We start from the raw sequence: 6,870 nt of genomic DNA, 5'->3' as shown, positions 1-6,870 counted from the left end.
AAATATCTCCTAAAAAACAAACCAAAGATACATACAAAAATATCATAAAGCACATGTAAATAAAACTAAATTTCAATTTATTAATTTAAATTATATATATACATATGTATATATTTTAAAACTGGTATACACATGTATTCATTATACTTGACCAGGCATAATAGAAGTCTATATTCACAGTAGTGTATTAGGAAGGTAGATAATGTCCTTTAATAGTTAATACCTCCTATCCTTGCTTGGTCTGTGATTTTGTGTGTCATATTTAACTCTTTATGATTTCTTCAACTGCAAGCTCAGGCTAATACCATCAACTGTTTCTGAAGGGGAGGATTTTTGTGATACCACTGTACATAAATGGCCTAGCATGGGGCATACACATTATACGTGTACAATAAAATATTACATTTTACAGTTATTATTAGTTCTGGGAATCACTCCACATGAAGAACATAGACAAACCAGAGCCTATGCCATATAATAGAAAGCAAAAACTTCTGAGGAATTGTGTGCCATTTTCCCATTAAAACCAGTTTATTTATTTATAAATGAGTATCAGGCAGTCTTTGAAGTATTTGTGATACATCAATGAACAAAAGATAACATTTCTGCTTTCTTGGACCTTACACCCTAATGGGATAACACAGGTGACAAACAATAAACATGATAAAGAAGTAAATGTATAGTGTTTTAGAAGTTGATAAATAATACATAAGCATATATACATATATGTGTGTATACACAATGTATGTGTCATAGACATACAAAAGTAAAGGCCAGGATCCTTATTAAATTAAAGTTTCATTAAAAGCCTTATTAAACTTTAATTTAATAAGGATCATGGCCACTCAGATCCCGTCAGTATGACATTTTTGTAACTACGGTCTTTGCAAATGTAATCAAACTAAGATAATGCAGGCTCTCATCCAATGACCAGTGCCGTAGCAAGAAGAGGGAAGCTTCAACACACACTCACAGAAGAGAAGGCCTTGTGAGGATGGAGACAAGAGATTGGAATGCTGCACCTACAAGCCAAGGAATGTCAAAGATTCTTGGAAACCATGAGAATCTGGAAAAGGCAAGGAATGATTTCTTCCCTAGTGTCTTCAGAAAGAGTGTAAGACCTACTGCCACCGTCATTCTCGACTTCCAGCCTCCAGAATTGAGATAAAATAATTTCTATTGTTTTAAACCTCCCAGTTTGTGGTACTTTGTTATAATAGCTCTAGAAGGCTAACACTGATGGCAAAGATACTTGAAATGTGGAAGATTGGTTATTGGAGAGAAACCAGAATAGTTCACCTATAGTATAAAGCAGGAAGGTAGTATATGCAGGTACAGATATGAAAAGTAGATAAATGTAGTGTGTAAAGAGACTCTCTTTTTTTTTTTTTTTTTTTTTTTTTTTGAGACAGAGTCTCACTCTGTTGCTCAGGCTACAGTGCCGTGGCATCAGCCTAGCTCACAGCAACCTCAAACTCTTGGGCTTTAGCAATCCTCCTGCCTCAACCTCCTGAGTAGCTGGGACTATAGGCATGCGCCACCATGCCTGGCTGATTTTTTCTATATATTTTTATTTGTCCAGCTAATTTCTTTCTATTTTTTTTAGTAGAGATGGGGTCTCACTCTTGCTCAGGCTGGTCTTGAACTCCTGAGCTCAAATGATCCACCTGCCTTGGCCTCCCAGAGTGCTAGGATTACAGGCTTGAGCCACCACGCCCGGCGAAACCCCCATTTTTAAATCACTTATGAGGCCTATCAGAAGGACCTTAAAAATTCTCATTGGAGAACATGAAGCATGTTTAAAATCACTGATCTAGGTTAGCCTCCATATTTTGAGATGAAAAGTCTGATATTGGCATTTCATTACTATTTATCACCTAGTACACCAGCCTCTTTCATCACTGCCTGTCATTGCTCATTCTTGTTTTAAATGCCCTTTACCTTGAGTATCCAGCTATTAAAAAAATCATACTTGTACTTTTAAACACAGATAAAATAGTGACTTACATTAAGCTTTTTCAGGCCTCCCCTGGTGTAAGTATGTATAGCATGGGGCTTACACATTATACGTGTACAATAAAACATTAAATTTTACAATAAAACATTAAATTATATATATATGTCTATGCATATTTTTTGTTTGCTCATATTTCTTTATTTTGACCAGAGAATATTTCTTGCTATCTTCCTGTGAATATATCTATTTTAACTAGTTTGCAAGTTTCTTGAGATTAGGTACTATATCTCAAATGTCCTGAATCTCCCAGAATGTCCAACAAAATATTTTGTACTTAGGTTAAAATAATAGAATTTTGTTCAGAGCAAAATTGAAACTCATGTAGACCAATCTCTTCCTTCAGCAAATCAGGAAATTTATCCCTTTGCTATTAAATCAACTGACTAAAGTATTTTGATTTGGCATAATGTATAGTGATATTTTCACTGTATAGTGCTGCCTTAAGCATTTTCTAAAATATTCTTTGATGGAGTAAAGCATACATGGTGTTTATCCAAATAATTTGAAATCATATTTGAGTAAAATAAAACAGTCCAAAATTAATGTGAAAATGAAACATTTCAACTTTTTCCACAATACAGTCAACTATTTTTCCTGCCCTTCTTTTCCATCTGGCTTCCTAACTTTTCATCATTTATCTCTTCATCATTTATCAACTCCATCTCATGGCAAGTAGAAAAGAAAACAGGTTTGAGATAAGTTTAAAATCTTTCATTTGCTTATTTCATGGAACCTTTGGCCAGAAGTTAGTTAGGGATGTGAACATTAATGATTGCAGTAAGATCAGAGATTATTTCAGGACTTTATTCATCCAGATCTGCTATTTTCCATTTCCAAGGGTAACTGAGAGTTGAATGAATCATGAAATGACATCCTCCCATCAGTATATATAAAATGGTTCCAATGGATAAAAGAGTTAATATTCCGAAGCCATATCTATACACAACTCTAGAATCAACTACTTTATAGTTAAAATGCCCTTTCTTGATCTTTTGAGTACTGAGTTTGACACAGTTGACAAGATGTATCATGTATTCACCTTAAATTGGTCATTAAACTAAAAATGATAGTTTATTGAGAAAAATGACAACAGAGAATTGTCAAATGGATATAAGCAGAGGGTTATGTACTTTTCTATTTTTAAATGTAATGAAACACTATTTAAATTCATTGTGCATTTAATATAATATAACTATTTCATATTTTATTTTGTCTCCAAATGGCAAAGAACTTGAACAAATATTCAGTTAATTCAAGTATAAATGAGGCACAAAAACAAACAAATACCTTAAATGCTTAAATTTAAAACTATTTTGCCTAAATCTCAGTTAGTTTTTGGCATTTTCTATTTTATTCAGAACAGAAATTTTGAATTTATCATTAAGTAAAAATAGTTGAGAATTTAATGCTCTTAATTTTGACTGTATTGTCTTTCCAACCTCATTAAAATGATAGTGCACGGTTGCTTTCAAAGGCATTTACTTATTTGACCTTCCTCAGAACATTGACACTGTGAAGTAATTAGCGTATGTATTATTATTATCATTCTCATGTTAGAGATGAGAAAAATTTGGCTCATTTAGTAAGTTGTGAAAGAAAAGCATGACTTGACTTGTGCACATCAAAATGTCATGCTGTTTGCCCTACCCATAGCTGACTTGCCCAGTGATAAACTGAATGTGAATGTGCTCATATTTGAGTCATAATTCTGGTACTGTCAAAAATTAAGAGCATGACTGAGGAAATTTCATTAAAGTTCTTTAAGTTAGGACACGGTTCTATTATGTATAGAGGAGATTAACATCTTTCCTAATTCTCAAGTTCAATGTTCTATTACTATATACCTTCACATTTATGTGTGCATGTGTGCACATACATCAAAACACTTTCAGAGATATTCATACAATTCAATGGTGAATAAAAGTAAATATGGTTTTTATGAATTCTTGAACTTTTAATAAATATTAATAGGCATTCTGAATTCCAAGCATCAGTACAAATTCTCAATATTTATATAATTTTATATAAATGTGGATGTTTTTTCAAGAAAGGCTATTGGTATTTAGTGGAAGTGGTAATTTTCTGAATATATATATTTAAAAAGTATATAATAGAATGTACATATTTTTCTTAAATATCTAACAATGAATTTGTAAATCTGCTTTTGGAATTTGTATTACTTTTATTGCCTCCCTTGAAGAGGGGAAGAAGATATTAAAGCACTGGAGATTTTTGCTAATTTTTACTCAGTATACATTTGGCCATAAAGTTAAAGAGCCTGAAGATTTCTAAGTAGCTTACTAAATAAGGAGTCATCATGGATGTTACTGCCATCTCTGTATGTCAAGTGTGTTTACAAAAATAATTATAGTTTATGCAAATATTATTAGCTAATTGGTTTCATTAATGTGATTATGTTGTAAATAAAATGAGATGAACTAGAAAGATATTGTTTTAAATATCAACTTTTCTACCTACTTGCTGTCTGATCTTAGATGGTCATTTAGCAATTTTGAGTTTAGATATTAGCAAAATAAGATTTTAATAAGCATATCGCAGGGTATTTAGAAATATCAAACATCATTTATATACAGTGAATTATATTATAAATTCTTTGATTTCTTGAACCATTGCTACATGTTACTTTAGCTCCTCCCACATGTACCCGTTACTTCAGTTCCTCATGCAGTGGAATTCCGGACGAGCATGCATGAATGACCTCTGTGTTTGAAACTGAGCTCATGATAATCACGATATCATTTATAACAATGGAGAAAGTAGGTAACATATAATAGTACAGCTAGTTTCTAAGGTATTCGAAGAACTGAAAAGTCAGCGAAGCAATTCAGATTTTAGTATTACCAAGAAACCTCTCCCACCCTTAAGTCTGAATGTACAATGGAGAGATGAAGTTGCCAGAGGCCATGAGCAGGAACCTCTGGCCAGAGCTTGAACCATGAAGGGCAGGCTTTCCTGGAGATTGTTAGAACAATTGAGGAAAGATGGCCACTTCTACAGATACCCCTGAAGCAGAGAAAGGAAGGTACTATTGTTTCTACTTCCAAGTGTCTAATTTCCTGCCAGCAGGTCTCATTGTTGTGTCTCAGGGAATAGGGAGGCCCGAGAAGGAGTGAGAGGGGGAAAAAGGCGGTTGGTGGAGCAGTAAGAACATACACTTGAAGAGAAGAGATACTTTGTCATTTCTTTTCCCACCTCTTTATCTGGAGTTCCTAAACCAGTACTTGAAACATAATAGAAACCAAATAAATATTTGTTGAGTGAATGAATAAATGCCTGACTTGTCTTTTAGACTTCTCTTCTCTTCTCTTCCAAACCAACTTTAACCAAACATTCAAATTCCACTTGTGGTCAATTTTATTTAAAAATAGATTTCTTATTTTTTTTCAAAAAAATTCATTTTGAAGCAAGCTGATACTAAACCTTTTTTATATTTCTGTTTATTTTCCTAAGAGATATAACCTATTAAGATTATTTTTATATTCCAGTAAATTTTTTTATTCTTTTCTTTACTAAGTACCTAAATTATCCATTGTCCATTTTCACATAGCAGATAAATTGGGCTTTTCATTTTCTTTTTATGAAATTTCTGAAAGTATAAAGTCCATAAAGTCTTAAGATTATTTTAAAAATCTAATATTGGTCCACTATTTAAGCCTCTACATTTAATCTTAAGATTACATTTCCAGAAATGTATCATAATATTCAGATAATATTTATTAAATGTACACTACAAATAAAGCTTTGCTCCCCATTTAGTTCTATAAGTTTCTGTTTCCAATGTTTTTAAGCTCTGATTTTGGTCTGTAGGCATTCAGGATTTTTATGTCTTTTTGGTGAATTTGCCCTTTATCATTATGCAATGTCTCCATTTACCTTAGTGCTATTCCTCCATTTACCTAGTGATATTAATACAGCACCTCCAACACTATTTTGACCTGCGGTTATCCTTCAGTATCATGGGATTCATTCCAGGACCTCCCACAGATACAAAAATCCACAGATGTACAGGTCCCTCATATAAAACAGCATAGTATTTGCATAAACCTACATACATTCTCCCCTATATTTTAAATTATCTCTAGACTATTACACCTAATACAATGTAAATGCTATGTAAATAGTTGTTAAAGTGTATTGTTTAGGGAATAATGAAAAGAAAAACATTTGCACATGTTCAGTACAGATACATTTTTTTCCTTAATAGTTTTGGTGCTTATATTGGTTGAATTCACAGATGCAGAACCTACAGATATGGAGGGTCAACTGTATATATTTTCCATTCTTTTAATTTTCTTATATCATTATATTTTAAATAGGTTTCTGTAGACAACATATGGTCTTTTTTTCAATTAAGACAATCTTTGTCTTTGTAATTTATGTGTTTATACCATCTGAATTTAATAAGATTATTGATATATTTCATTTAGATATATAACATTTTATTATTTGTCATCTCTTTGTCCCCTCTATTTTTGTTCCTGACTTTCCCTTTTCCTACTTTCATTAGGATTAACTGAATACTTTTTATTAATTCATTTAAGTCATTTATTGAATTTCGATTATATTTCCTTGTATTTTGGTTTTGTAGTCTTATGTTTTTATTTCTCTTGGATTCTAGAACCCTTGTATGGTTTTTGGCATTGTTGCTGCTGCTCTTGGAGTTAAAGTATTTATACTACCTTTTCAAAGTCTACTTAAACTAGTATTTACCACTTCAAATGGAATGTAAAAACATTATTACCAGGTAAGTTCCTCTGTGCTGTATTTGCCATAAATTACATTATATAGATAGATTACCTCAACAGTGTTAACTATTTTTAAATAACATACTT

Source organism: Eulemur rufifrons, chromosome 15 (assembly GCF_041146395.1).
Source record: "Eulemur rufifrons isolate Redbay chromosome 15, OSU_ERuf_1, whole genome shotgun sequence".
Lineage (NCBI taxonomy): Eukaryota > Metazoa > Chordata > Mammalia > Primates > Lemuridae > Eulemur > Eulemur rufifrons.
Note: the sequence above shows the minus strand (reverse complement) of the source record.